At 54.3% G+C, this 14,566-nt stretch overlaps 1 long non-coding RNA gene across 1 annotated transcript; it reads left to right on the top strand.

Annotated features, from left to right (window-relative positions):
* Positions 1 to 828: 828 nt before the first annotated feature.
* LOC119093873 (uncharacterized) lies at positions 829 to 14,464 on the top strand. The gene is made up of 4 exons (XR_005093706.1): positions 829 to 1,460; positions 1,888 to 2,121; positions 10,138 to 10,294; positions 13,907 to 14,464. It is a non-coding gene; the product is annotated as an uncharacterized LOC119093873 (long non-coding RNA).
* Positions 14,465 to 14,566: the final 102 nt, after the last annotated feature.

Genomic DNA, 14,566 nt, shown 5'->3' with positions numbered 1-14,566 from the left:
TCCTTGTCTTTAGTCCTCCCTCTGGCATAAAAAACCACGCTGCTGTCCGAACGAAAATCCCACTAAGAATTCATCCCGCTTAGCGAGTTGGCATGATCACGCCACACCGATAGGTCATGAAGCCATCCTCTTAACAGCGGCCGTCCTCGAGACTCGAACCCGGGCTTACCGTGTGCGAGACCAGCATAGCAACCATCCATCCACTAGATATGCGCGCTCGGCGGCCGAAAATTTGTGATCAGAATAGGACTGGCTCAGGATGAGTTGATGGATTTCGTGATCGTTTGATGCCTATCACGCACAGAGCCGTCTTTTCGCACGGGATTCTGCATATTTGCACTTGCTTCCCTCTAAGGCTGGCAATCCGCGTATGCTTGACACGCACAACCATCTGAAATATTTTTGGAGGTTGTATAAGCTCGGTGCGTAACCGCCCTCCATTTTTGAAGGGTGTATAAGCCCGGTGCGTAATCACCCTCTGTTTTGGAGAGTGAATAAGTCCGGTACGTAACCGCCCTCCGTTTTGGAGGGTGTATACGCGCAGCCACTGAAAAGTGCCATGGGCGCTGCAGCAGCACCAGTCTAGATGCGTTGGTAGTAGCGTGAACACGTTAAGATTCGGCTGTTGCCGAGTTCAGAAACAATACTCACTGATCGCTTAATGGGCTCAAGGACATTAAATGGATTCTTTTTATGGTCGATCTGTCAGTGTGTTGCAGGTTTACGTCTCCACGACATAAAACGGCAGCTGTTTAGTCACGTTTCGTTGTTGGTCGAGAAAATCCGTCAGGGCTGCACGCTCGCTCCGTATTGCTTGCGCAGTACGAATAGACGTGTGCGGGGGTTTGGTGGGGCGTGTGGCGCAGAGCAATTGCTTGATCATTGACCGAAGTGCAGAACATTGGCTAGTCCCTGCTTTTTTCGGTCCCAGCCTCTGTGTTCGCCTGTGAGCTGAAGGCACTAGTCCGTGAGGGCACTCGAACCGCAAGCCGAACTAAGGTCCGAGGCGCATTGAAACGCCGCTGTGCCTAAAAGGTACCGGTTCCATGGTTAGCGAAGATAGGGGCATTTGATAATATCGAAGCGTTCAAGATAGTTGAGTGACATTGGGCTTATATAGCTCTTTCTGGAACGAGGGTGTTCTGCGCTGACGTCTAGGATGGGTGCATAGGCTCGCAAAACAAGGCTGAAGCAAGTCATATTTACATAGATTGAATATTTCACCAAGCATGAAGATCATCACTGTATTTATTTCTATAGCACTATGCATGGGCAGTACAATAGCATCATCCAGCAGCAAGTTACAGAAAGGCTGGACTCAGCATTTTGTTGTGAGTGATGATAATCTTGAGTCAGAAGAACAAACAAATGGACATGAGAGTGTCAGGAGGGCGAGGAGTGCTCCACTGGATTTTCTAGGACAAGGAATCCCTACAGCTGATAAGAACATCACAACTGTGGTATGTTGATGGCTTTGTATTCTTTTAAAAGCTTATTTTTCAGAACATTATGTTTACTCTTAAGCTGCATGTTGGGCCACAAACATTAACCATTGATGATGTTTTTTGAACTCCCTTTACATTAGCATTATGGTGGCCCTTTTTCGATTGCTGAATAAAATGCTTCTGATTATGTGCATTATCTTTGGCTCACATACAGGAAGGACATCCTAAATGGTGCCAAGTAGTCAGACTGGTGTAAGCATTAACATAACTTATAAATGACCTGGACCCAGTTTCAGCACCACTCCTCTAGGCATTGTATGCAACTAAAATATAGTTCTGCCCTATGTAATATGAAAACTGGATGTAATTCCAGTGGTGTGCATGCTGGCAAGCATTCCAGTTGAGCAGAGGCATTGTTAGGTGACCTTCTATGCTCCCACAGGTGGAACTCAATGACACCCATCATTCCGGCCTAATCCACTGGGCTGGTGATGGCTCGGACCTGGTCATCTGCCTAACTCGGGACATGGTGATCATGCCAAACAAGCCCAGTGGCATCCATGTGTCATTTGACTATGGCCGCTCCTTTGTCAATATCTCTGGCAACTTCACACTGGAGGATGGCTCACCAGCCATCATCAGCCGTTTCTTCGAGCACCCTAGTTTCAACGACATTGTAAGTACCTGCTGCATGCCAGTTGCGATGTGTGATCAGTTTAGCTGTATTCTACTTTGAGCTGTTTCTGCTGAGATGAGTTGAGCTGTTGAGTTTGTTGAGCCATTTCTCATTTCTTTATAGTGAGGGTTATACACAATGTGAGAAGTTGCAGCAGATACTATTGTGGAGAGCTGTTAATGTAGTGCCTCTGAATGGACAATGCTTTAAGGCCTGGATAAGAAGCATGAGTTATTTTTTGTGTGGGTACTGCCATCCTGAAATCAAAGCTCTGCAGATACTTTGGAGTGCAAGTTAAATGAGGGCTTTCATCATGGTTGTCAAATGGTTCAGGAGTCTAACAGTAATTGTGTATTTTTCATTTTATCTCCAGATTTATCCCCCAAAATGAGAGCTTTTGCAGTATTTTCGGACAGCAATAGTCATGACCTGGGTTGTTCTTTATGGCATTCAGCTGTCTTGAAAAGGAGTGCATTTATTTGTTCCTGGCACATATATTTGGGAATTGATTGTTTTGAGCCATTAGCATCCAGCCTTCACCTCCATGAAACATGTAATTCATTGCCTGTAAGCTATAAGGTGTGGTATCTGGCATACAGTTGTATGCTGTGAATCATGTAAATTATTTCTTATTATTAGAATGGATAACAAATAGAAAGCTGTAGTGGAATGAGTAGAAGGCCTTGTTGGAATGAGTAGAAAGCTTTATTGGAATGAGAAGAAATCCCTAGTGGTTTTGAGATTACACATATCAATTTCCACATGTGTCATGTGTATCACACATATCCTTTGTAAGTTAAGAACCACAGTTACTCACTATAGCTTGGCTTAACTCAGTTTTAGAACCAAGTACTTCTTTGCTCTGACTGACTTTCATGGACTCAAGTCCCTTCAGCCAAAATGCCTGTTTAGGAATTTGATTTGGTTTCAAACACCAAACTAAATACATTGTATGTTTGCCATATTATACCTATTATATTACCATGCTTTATCATTGATGCCCATAGGTTGTATGCTTGCCATATTATACCCATTATATTACCAGGCTTTATCATTGATACCCATATTTGATTCAGTTTTCTGTGTGGTAGGGCCCAAGACCTTGAGTTTCTGTTTTAATGCTGTTGACTGCTTCCATGCTCACATCTTGCCTGCCTCCCTGCTTCCTCCTGCATGTTCCCTGGGATAATGGCCGGGGCACAGGTCGCTCCATCAATGAATGGCTGGATTGGTCCCTTCAGTGTTATTCAGCGAAGCATACCATTGAATGCTGGGTCTGCCAGCAGTGCTTCGTCATGTCGGCGAGACAGCGGGGTCCTCCAGTTACTGTCGGTGACATCGGAACTGTGGCGTCACATCCGCTATTCTGATACCTTGTTCCCTACCGTAGGGCTGCATGAAAATTCCATACCAATGAATGTGTTTGGGAGGGGGGGGGGGGGGCAGGGGGCATCGAGGGGAAGCGGTGGAAATAAGGCCTGTTCCCGATCGCCGTCGTTTTGACAGCGCGTAGCCTTAAACACCCAGGCGCGTCCAGCCTCCCGCTGCCACCACAGACCCTCCGCTCGTCCCGCTCGCGAACGCCGCGATAGAGCCATCAGAGCTGAGGGTGACTGGCTCAGAGCGGCCGGCGCCGACCCACGTGACGGGGGCGGCTGGCGGACGCGTCACGTCACTGCCGGCGTGACGATGAGTCACCCGCCACACCGCCGGCCGGGTGGCGCGTGGCGGCCGCGGGCGGCTCGCCCCGGCGCGTGATCGTTCTATGCCGGGGGCTGCCGCAATGTTGGCGCTCTCTGACCTGGGGTCGAACTGTGATGACGGGTCGGAGTGGCCTTAAAACCAGGCTACCGCCACGCCGACCAGCATGGAACACGGACGACGCAGCCATTTATTTTTTTTAAGTAGCTGTTGCAAGGCGTACTGCCTGTGAACAAATGTGACATTTGTTGAACGGGCAATGTTTTTCTCATTTGGCTCAGTTCCGGAATGAGCCACACGAGTGCAGTCTATTGATGTCACCGGCAGTGCAGTCATTAATGATAATGGACAGAGAGGTTCAAAGCTAGGCTATCGGGAAGCGAGTGACGAACCGTTGCCGGCGCAGTTTCTGTGCCAGCACTTCAAATATAGGGCACCGGACTCAGGCAGTGCACTGTAACTGGACGCCCGTCTGTGGAGCCGAGACTGCGGACCGGAGGCGCGCTCGCCCAGTCTTGGCTTCCGTTCTTCTCTATCGGCACACGCCATTCACCACTGCATGCTCTGTTCCCCACCCCGAGGGGGAGGGGTAGGGTAGTGGTCGAGCGCGTGACTCGTTGCATCGTAGCTGGCCGGCGGCCGCCGCGGCCAGCTACGATGAGTGCAAATCGCCGCACGGAGCGTCCTCACCAGGGGCGCGGTCCGAGTGCGTGCCGGGCGACGAGCCGCCGGACCGGCGGCGCCCACAGCGGCGCGCGGCCTCGGCCTCGGCCTGGCGCATGCGATGTCCACATAATGGTCGGGCACGCAACGGCTTCGACACTGCGGCTATATGTGTTGAATACGGATTGGATGTCATTGTTCGGCTGTGGCTGTGACACTGGGGTTTTCCGGAGGACAGAGGGTCGGCAGTCGTGCTGTGCGGATTTGCCGTATTTGTGTTGAGCTGAAACTACAGCGTCCAGATCAAGGACGGCGTTCAGTTGCCCAGTTGCCCGTCATCACATCGTGCACGCTTGTTCTTATATTATGACATATGAACAGTTGGAGCGGTCTGGGAGGTGAAGATCAAAGGCCTTCGTGGATGTGATTCGCCTGCATATTGGTCTTTGCGGTTGACCTGTAGTCCGAACAGCAAATTGTGCTAAAGCTGGTGAACAAATGCATGACCAAGTCTTGTGTGACCGCTGCGGATAACATTCATTGAGGTTGGCTGGTGAAAAAAACCAATACTCAAAGAACCGGTCGCTGCTAAGAAGTCATTGGCTTTATGCTCTGGGAAAAGGCGAGGCAAAACGCTGCGATTTGATGCTAACATGGATATCCAATGGCAGCCGTCAGACACGGACGCCATTCCTTTCGTGAATCAGGGACTCATCTGGCCCACAACGGCGCGGCGGATGTTTTGGGTGGCATTTCCGGTTGGCGTTCGGAATCGCTCTAAGCGCACATTCCAGGGCCCTTCCCTGCCTCCAGGGCCCTTCCCCGCGCCCACGAGGGCCCGCTTACCAAGTCTGCCTGTGAAGTGCCGCATCCCCTGTGAGGATTTGGCAGCGGCGGGGAGCCGGCGCCTGCTCGTGCCTGCCGTTGGAGGCTGGGTGTTCCCCGCTGCGGGACGAAGGGGGGGGGGGGGGGAGCGGCGACCCTCGGGGTCAGGACCGGTGTCGGACGCACCAGTGGATGAAGGGGACAGGGTGCTGGGGTGGCACATCGGACCCTACCAGGTGTGGCTTACTCTGGCGTTCGGCGTCACGGGAGACAGCCGCCCGCAATGACGTCACTGCGGCCTGATCGCGGAGAAGATGATGTAAACAAACCCGGACAGGTGCTAAGCGTTCGTTGTCGGCGGTCAGTGGGTGATCGTTGTGAACTTCTGAAGGTTGTAGCGGATTAAGGGTATTGTTCAGAGCAGTTTTGGAATGCGTACATCGGATGAAAGACTTGAGGAACGCATTTTTCGGTGGACAGTGGCTGCTCGTGATGAACCTCTGAAGGTTGTAGCTAATTAAGGATGTTGTTTAGAGCGTTTTGGAATCCTTACATCGGATGAGGACTTAAGGAACCCATTTTTCGATGGACAGTGGGTGATCATGATCAACTTCTGAGGGTTGCAGCGGATTAAGGATGTCGTTCAGAGCGTTTTGGAATGCGTGCATCAGGATGAGGACTTTTCGGCGGGCAGTAGGTGGTCGTTGTGATCTTCTGAAGATTGTAGCGGATTACGGGTGTTGTTCAGAGTGTTTTGGAATGTGTATCTCGGATGAGGACTTTGGGAACCAACTCTTTGTCCGACTATGTGGGTTTTATGAGCAGAACTAAATTCAGATATTATTTGAACTGTGCGGTTCATCGCTTGCAACGGTCTAGATTTACTTTGGTACTGAAATAATTTTTATTGCTTTCGGATTAACTTAATCAGATTGGGATTAACTTGATCGGACTGGGATTGACCTGATGGGAGTGATTGGCTGATCGGATTTGTGTTGTTTTTTTAATGCGTTTGGCTGGGTCTCACAACAAGATGTCAGGACACCAGCTCATGGCCGAAGTGCCCGATTTGGTGTTAGGGGACAGTAATGGCATTTGACGCCTTTGTGGGCAAGTGATGAGCGCCTATCTGGAAGTGGACTTCTCTACCTCGCTACCTAGGCCTTTTCCCCACCCATGACCCAGCTGAAGTTGACTTATCGATGACTTTTTCTATTGGCGGAGCCCCCGGCTGGCGGGGCCCCGGCTGATCAGCACGCCCATCGGCAGTACGTCTGTCGTCGGCACGGTAGTGATGGGCTGGCGGGTGGCGGTGCAACCACGGGATCCCGTCCAGGATAGGCCGCGCCCCACCGCGCGGCGGGAAGCCAAATCAGGGGAAGACATTGACCTTGGCATTTCCTTGAAGATGATTATTGCCGGACCCTGTCTGGCAGCCTTTTGTAGCGGGCGCCCGTCCAGTCGACTTTTGTAGCGGGCGCCCATCCAGTCGATTTCGTGCCGCATGGGATGCGGTGAACCCACACGGCCCGTTCCTCTATCCACCTGCATTGGACATGTGCATTGTTGATGGTACCGGATAGTTCCCAACAGTTACAGGTTGAAGTCGGGTTAGTTTTACATATGAGGGGCACCCGGAGTGGCGGATGCGCACAGTCATGACTGTCTGTGTCTTTGGACTGCCGTGTCTTGGGAAGCGTGTCTGGTGTCGGTGGCGCGCTGGACCCGAGTCCAGCCTTAACGCGCCAGGTGGTCCATCTCCGGAGGTGACAGGGGAGGGGGTGGTTGGGCAGTGGCGCCAGCGACCCTTCCGACATCCCCCTGTTGTGTGTAATGCGAGAGCTGACCTGGGGTCCGGTTCGGTGACGGCGGTGGAGTGCACAGCAGCCCGCAGCCCGCAACCAGCGCTGGAGTGCAGCGGCCCGCAGCCCACAACCAGCGCTTGAGTGCAGCGGCCCGCAGCCCACAACCAGCGCTGGAGTGGCGTGGCTCGAGCTCGGGGACAAAAACAGCAACAAAATGACACAGATTGGAACGGAACGGAACGGAACGGAACGGAACGGAACGGAACGGAACGAAATCTTGCTGGGCTATTTCATTCGTAATTCCGGGCTGGTTGCGGTTCTGGGCTGACGTCTTTATCCGTGTAAGCCTGGTGTTTCCTGTTCGGCCACTTTGAACGAGATCCCGAGAGGGAACTTTGTTTTCGAACCCAGGTATGGCGCAGTGCGACCCTCGTCACGTTGCTGTGAATTGATCCGCACTGAATCTCGGGGACCTGTCGCGTCAACTGCCGAGAGTGAGAGCCAGCCAGACATGGCGTTTGTGTACGCTTGTGGGCGTCTGTTCGTCTGCCCACGTGCTAGGATACGCCCCCTGCGCACGCGGAGGACGCTGGCGACGCGACGACATAGTGACTCTGGCTTTTCGTCGTCTTGTGCAAGCCGACGCCGCGGTTCTGGAGACTTTGGACGGCTGATAAGCCTTAGAAATCGGTCAGGCGCCGGGAATGCCGCGTCACGTGTTGTGCTGCGCTGGAGCCGTTCTCCGACCATCATATTCCAGGGACACACGCTGTCTGTTGCGTGGACGCGTGCGGAGACTCACTGCTGTGGTCGCGTGCTTCCGCCGCCACGTCGTCTCCGGCTTCCGTCGGCGGTTTTCGGTGGCGGCTGGTGCACTCCATCGACTCGGTCCCACGTGATTCCTCCCCACCCCAGTGCAGGGGAGGGCTGATGATGAGCGGCGGCGTGGCTCCCCTCGCTCCTCTCCCGGTGGTTGAGGCTGCCCGCCCGCGGTTCTCGACGCGGTTCCCGGTTAGGGCTGGAGACTGTTACGTAATCAAGGAAACCCATTCATACAATGGCGCCCCTGTAAAGCGCATTGGGGTGGGCTGTGAAGCCGCCTGAAATAACGATGGCGTGTCGGCTTGCCGCCGGTTGTGTTCCATCACGCCGTGCTCAGCTGACTGGCTGGTGACTGCCGGCCGCCGTCAGTCCCGCTCGACACGTCTGGGGGCCGCGTCCCCGCTCGGGAGGCGGCCGGCCCGTGTGAGTCAGCCCGTACACTTGCGCGGCGGCGGCCGCCGACGCCGCCCGGGGGTGGCGGCGTGAGTCAGCGCTGCTCTGGCCGGTCTCGTGGCACGGCGGGTTCTGCCGCCGACGTGCTCGACCGTCCGGCGGGCAGCCGCCGCTCGGCTCGTGGTGGGAGGAGCCGGCCGAACGTCAGCAGGCCACCGGCTGGCGCAGGCCGGCAGCAGCACGAGATAAACGAAGACAACGGATGGGGGGATCCGCGCGGTCGGCCGCCGGCGGCGGAGGCGGGGAGCGGGTGGGCTCTCCCCGCCGTCGCCCCGCCGACGGGATGCAGCCAATGATATCAGCGGCGCTTGACTCCGCTATTTTGAAGTGGCACGTAATACAGACGAAGGGTTGGACGGGAAGCGGTCGAAGGCGTTCACGTGGGGCGGGCTCGACCGTCCGGGGGGCAGCTGCCGCTCGGCTCGTGCTAGGAGGGGCTGGCCGAACGTCAGCAGGCCACCGGCGGACGCAGGCCGGCAGCAGCACGACCGCCGCCAGATCAACGCAGACAGCGGATGGGCGACACTCCGGTGAACTTGTCTGTTTTGGCCCCACAGTTGGAAGGTCTCTGTTTTGGCCCCACAGTTGGCAGGTCTCCGTTTCGGCCCCACAGTTGGCAGGTCTTCTGTTGCGTATCCAATCCATGGGCGTGATCCAGTCAAGCACGTTCGTGAAGGAAAATGATTATCTTTAGTCGGCTGCCGCAGATGATCTTGGAATTGACGTGCTAAATTTTTCAATGCGCTTGCTGTAATTACATCATATTTCTGCGACGCACTGTTCAGCAGGCAACATATATCTTGCCAAGCAGTCGTGACATTGCCATGACAGTTAGTCTTGCCCTGGCACATTCTAAGGGCGAAACCTGCGTGAAATCTTGATCGTTCGTGTCTCAGCTCTACTTAGTTATTAGTGCGGTGTGTGGCATTTTGAGTAATGTGGTGGACGTCGTGGTGGTGAACATCGTGAGCAAAAATCGTGCCGTGGCTTGAGAGAGATGAGGGCAGAGTAGGAAATCCACAGGGATGATCCACACAAGTCATCTGTCACCAAGTCACCTGTCATCACTTGAGTGTCAACTGGTTCCCTCACTGCTGTCCCACGTCACCTTACAAGATTGGAACATAAAATGGAAGAGCACTGGCATTGGCGGTTTCAGGATCACGATACAGGGAAGGACACAACACAAAACCCCGCGTGTTTAACAAAGGTGTTGTACGCAAATTGTAGCCTCAAAATACATGTTTTTAGGTAGTGGTTATGATGATGATTATCCATGATGTGTGCAAGAAAAGTGATGCATTATTGTTGTGTGCCTTTTTGTGTGGTGTTTGCACCCAAAATGCTTGTTTTCGAAGCTGTCCGATTTAATAGATTGAGCATCTCGCGTATTCCGTGCGCAGTATCCAAACCCCGGGACACTCCGGTGAACTTCTCTGTTTTGGCCCCACAGTTGGCAGGTCTTTTGTTGCGTATCCAAGCACTGAAATTTTCGGAACCGCCCTGGTTTTTGCGGCCTGCCACATGTCGTCAAAGGGATTACTCATCATGCCCAGCTGTGCCGGCATATGTCGACTCATCGCATGTCGGAAGCCGCATCGCATGCAGGCGCGGTTTTCCCCGTTGGTCGTTGGTAAAGCTGTACTGTTGCCACGCGCTGGTTTTGTAATGCAATTAACGCACACCTCTGTGTCCTGCACGCACAGACTCACACACCAGATAACTTCTCGTTTCCACCCGTTTGCAGTACGTGTTTACGGACAAGATCAACAAGCAGATCTTCGTGACGGAGGAATATCGCCAAGGGCGTCAAGCGCCACGCTGTCGACTTCGTGCCCTCCAAGATCAGCTTCGACCCGCACAGACGCACCGTGTTGCTGGCCTATGACGAGAACATCCAGTCGGTGAGACACCGGCGACGCATGAGAACGCTCTCAGGCATCGAGGCTCGACTGGATGGGTGTCTACGTGTAGTATTGTTCAACAATAGCGAGCTTGCTGGGTGACTAGGCGGAAGAGTCGGATTTAAGCTTTCACTGCATAGCGTGTCTCAAAGCTTGCAGTAGTCATCGCGTTCAAAGATCACTGACTATGAGCGTGTGTGAGACACGCGGCTGGACTGTGTGTTGGGTCAGTGGCAGGGCATGGATCTTCCGTCAGCTGGCGTGGTGAGCAGTAGCATAACCGAGCCAGTGACATGGTGATTCAGCTAGGCGTATACCCGGCCACAAACAAAGTAGTTATGTCCCCGAAAAATAATCAGTTAAGTATGTTAAAGAGAAAGTAAATGGAGGAAAAGTGCTGCAAACTGATAACATTTGCAAACAAAGGGGAGGGGGATCTGCAGCGTACCTTTTGATTCACTCCCTATCTTTTGGCCGGGGTTTTGCCCTTGCGCCTTATTAATTTTGCAACGTCGTCGCCGTAGCATGGCCGTTCTGTGAGGCGACTGCGCATTATTAGCGTGGTGGTCCCAGCTCTATGTTAATCGATAGGGCCGCGCTAGGTGACCGCGTAAACGTGGCAATGTCTCAGTTCTTAGGGATTCGTTTGGTCATTGTATTGGTGTTTGCGGGAACAATAGTTTCTTCTACCTTTCGTTCTAGAGAACGAGCGAGACAGCTTGCTCAGTAGTCCTAATCGTTTTCAGAAATGTCGCTGGGCAGGCTTGATAGGACACTACCACGGCTACGGCGCATTCCATTTTTACATTGATTTGCCATAACGTACTGGAAATAACTGGTCAAATCATAACGAACGGGAAGAACGCCGTTCTGTAAGTCACGACGTTTTTGTGTCGGCCGTCATAAACAAATCATCAGTCTTCATGATTGCCCCTGAGATGAAATGGTATGTTTCTCATTGAAAGGTTGGTTCCATTTTTTCTTCTCTTGAACCAGACCGTGCGTCAGTTAATTTGCGTCAATTTTTGTGTGTCCGTGCGTCAATTTTTTGCGCCTTCATCATTATCAGTTGTTAGCTACTGCGCAAAATCCAGGAGTTTAAAGTCCTCCCTAATCAGCCAGCGATCCTGCATAACGTTCGGCGCGACACCGCCCTGTTGAAGCACGCAACTCACCGCGTGTGGGGTGGCGAAGCAGTGGCTGAACGTCACGAATCAGCCGCTACAGCTCCTCCCTCCCGTGATGCGAATCGGTCGGGGTTTACCACCGGCCTGCCCTGCGCGGCCGGTGCGCCGACTCCCAGCCGCCGCGTGTTCGGCTGGTTGCCGATAGCGGTGCGGGCCTGAGCCACACCGCCGTCAGCAGCACGATAGGCTATCTGTGCTGGCCAGCCGGGCGCTGTTTTTAGCGGGCGGCCTGCCGCGCCGCCTGACGAGACGAGCGGCGACGGCGTTTGTGTACCAGCGGCGTCGGTCCCTGACACCCTATCGGTCTGTTGGTTCCGGCTGCCCGGAGCCCGGTCGCCGGCTGTCTCCTTCCCTGGTCGCTGTATCATTCTCGATAGCAATGCGCCGCGTCCTTTGAAATGCCGCTGCGCCGGTCCCCCGTCTTTGTCTGGGTTTCAGACCGTCGCTGTGACGTCATTGGCCAGCGGCTGGCCCGATTCAACACCTCTTTGTCAATGAAAACAACGCGGACCGCCGAGCGCACCCCTCCCCCTCCTCTGTCCTCGCGTGGGGAAATCGATCCGATCCCTGCGGGGGCCAGCCGGCTGCTTGCCGTGTGTGGCCTGTCGCCACCTATCATCGACCGGCGGCGTCGACCCGACCGCGTAACGTCGCACGTCGACCACGTGACCGACGGCCGCGGCGCCGCGTAGCGCAGGCTCGAGGAAGACCGCAATGGGGAGCAGAAGAAGCGACGGCGCGCAGACCTCGTGCCCGCTGTCTGTTTTTGTTCTCTCGCGGCGAGGATGTCCTGCGGGCGCGTGATGGGCTGCCTTTTTAGGCGCAATGCGGGCGGGAAGGGGGAAGGGGTTGGGGGCTGCTTGGTGTAGCGACGTTCGCATGTGTATCAGCTCTGCGTTGTATTTACCTCCACCAACAATGAAATCCGCTTGTGGTGGACCTGCAGAGCTCAGCGAGCGTGCTCATTGTTGCAGTAGGCACTGCTGGTCCGTAAAAAACACCACGGTAACGGGTGTTTGTGAACCCCTGCATTCGTCGACGTTTCGGACGCGTCCTGCCTCCCGGCCAGTCGCGCGCGGACGGGCGCGATTATTCCGTGGTCAGGGCATCACAAACGGATTACGTGTTGCCCTTGGGATGTGCGGAAGGGTTTAGGTCTGCTACATGCTGATTGGTGTCATGACGGGACACGTTATGGATACGTGTCATCCAGCGCATGAACAGGAAATGGATGACATGGTGAGAAACCCGAAACTGGCGGACTGAACGTGTTCCGACCGGCCTGTGCAGGATCGGGTTCAGCCAGTGAGACATGTTTGCTCTTATTGCGTAGGCTCAGTAGGACTTTTGCATGGGGATGGCGCACGGACGTCCGTGAAAGATTCCGACCCGCCCTTCCCACCTGATCAGACGAGCGTTTTGCCCCTGATACATGAGAAATGGCGCGAAAGGCGCAGTTACATCTTGATGGCGTGCTCCCCTGAGCGCAGGATCCGGAGGCCATGGTGTATTGGACATCGTTTGAGGAAGAAACACATCAAACATACAAAGTCCCTAGGACATTGGAACGCTGCGCAAATGCAACGCAGTAGAATGAAGGGAAACATTGCATGCGAGCCGTGTTGCTCGATGCATTAAGTATAAGTACGAGCCTTGATAGCATTTCATGGACACTAGGTGCGTCATGTAAGGCAAGGCAGGTTTACATTTACCGCCTGGCAGCTTATGACGCTGTCACAGGCTAGCAAGTTTCCCAGAGAGAGTTCCAGGACTCAGGGGGTATCCGGACTAACCCGATGATTCCGGGAAGGGCTGCGGTTGTGGTTTGTCGACATTTTAGGTTACCATGATTTTTACCACCATTTAGAAAGTGTGGCTCATTACAACTGTGGTGCCCTCATACCCTCCGCTCTGAGAGGCGTGACATGTCGAAGCACCACTGACAGGGGATCGGCTCCTTTGTGATGATTTGGGGTTTTAGGGCGCATCGCCTGCTGTAGGTCATGCAGCGACCCGACTCCTTTGTGAAGTAGACCACGGGTGTATATATGAGTTTGAGCCAGCCCTGAGACCGGTGCCGGTCTGTTTATCCCAAGTTGTAACTTTTGTCAGCCAAGGTCTTTTGCCAAATTGTCGAAGGCTCAGGTGGTTTCGAGGGCATTGACAAGTTGTTCAGATTGTGTACGATTACGAAGCTTTATGGCGATGGTGGTGTGCCCTGGAAGGGCACACACATGCACTCACTCGTGTTGCAACACTCGTGCAACGCTCCCTGCAGCATGCCGTAGTGGGCAAACTTCTAGCATTGCCAGCTGCTGTGTTTGAAGCGTTTGGAGGCGATTTTGCGTGTCATCCGTTCCTCCATGATTTGATCCGTGAAGCTAGGGTATCCCTAGCAACGACCGCACCCCACTTGTGCCTCCAGCTGTGGGCCAGCGACACGTTCGGCGTCTCGTGGCACGTGGTGGACCAGTACGTGTCGTCCTTCACGTGGGACGAGAGCGCGGACCCGTCCGTGCTGTACGTGCACCGGCGGCAGCCGGACAGCCCGGGCGTCGTGCGCGCCTCTAGCGGCCTATTCACCAACTACACGGTGGTGGCCGAGGATGTGGAGAAGTTCTCGATCGAGGGTGACTTCAGGTTCGCCGTCAGGAAAGTGGTGAGTCGGTCACGGGGCATGGCTGCTGATGAGCAATCCGTCACGGAGGCGTTGTGATGCCCCGAAAAGCGGGGGCCAAAACTGGTTTTCAAGTCAGTTTCTCCCATGCTTCGCCCTAGCGTTGGCGTTAAACTCACGCAGACTTAGTAATGGGTTCGCCCCCTCCTCGGGCTCTTACGACCGTGTTCGTAGGGTTCGACCTCCTCTTTTTGTCATGTTCACTTTTTCGAACGGTTTGCGAGGGGCACTTCGGGCCTCAAAGACACGCCAAAGCCCTTCTCAGCATTCGGCGGGGGACGAGCTCTCCCCGCAGCCATATCACGAGCGCGCCTCACAGCTCTGTGGTGATCCAGCGCGTGCGTGGCGGGGGTCGGCGGGCGTGGTGTCGGCCAGCGCGGCGGCCGGCCAGCGTGACCGCTGCACCGG

This window comes from Pollicipes pollicipes, unplaced genomic scaffold, assembly GCF_011947565.3.
Source record: "Pollicipes pollicipes isolate AB1234 unplaced genomic scaffold, Ppol_2.1 Scaffold_4002;HRSCAF=4701_pilon_pilon_pilon, whole genome shotgun sequence".
In the NCBI taxonomy this organism is placed as follows: domain Eukaryota; kingdom Metazoa; phylum Arthropoda; class Thecostraca; order Pollicipedomorpha; family Pollicipedidae; genus Pollicipes; species Pollicipes pollicipes.
Note: the sequence above shows the minus strand (reverse complement) of the source record. Positions and strands in the feature narration are given on the sequence as shown.